This window comes from Corvus brachyrhynchos, unplaced genomic scaffold, assembly GCF_000691975.1.
Source record: "Corvus brachyrhynchos isolate BGI_N302 unplaced genomic scaffold, ASM69197v1 scaffold706, whole genome shotgun sequence".
Lineage (NCBI taxonomy): Eukaryota > Metazoa > Chordata > Aves > Passeriformes > Corvidae > Corvus > Corvus brachyrhynchos.
The window spans coordinates 98806-99321 of NW_008238371.1; positions in this window are offsets into that span (position 1 = coordinate 98806).

A 516-nucleotide genomic window follows, 5' to 3' on the forward strand; every position below is an offset into this window, starting at 1 on the left:
GTCCCCCTGCCCATGCTGTGCTGGCCCCCCCCAGTCCGAGTGGGGGAACGCCCCTCCCCAGAGACCCCTGTGTCCACAGCCCCCCCACACCCTTCCTTCCCGTAGAGCCCCCCTCCCCACGGACTCCTGTACCCACAGACACCCCACAGACCCCACTCACAACGGACACAGCACCCCGGAGCCGGGAGCAGCAACCCCGAGTGGGACCAGCTCCGGAACAGCCCTGGGCCTCGGCGGCCGCTCGGTGCCTTGCGGACCCCCGGCCCGAGAAGGGCCGGACCCCCCACCCCCTGGGCTAGGGCAGGACCCCGGACCTCGGGGCAGGGGGACAACCCCCCACAGGGGAGGACGGGACCCAAAACTCTTGGAAGGGACCCCAAACCCTTGTACGGAACCATCACCCCCTGGGGAAGGATGGGACTCCCACCCCTGGAGCAGGATGGGACCCCCCTGTCCACCTCCCCACGGCTCCCTTACCGCAGCCCCGCGGCAGCGCCGCGCGTCACCTGCGTCCCC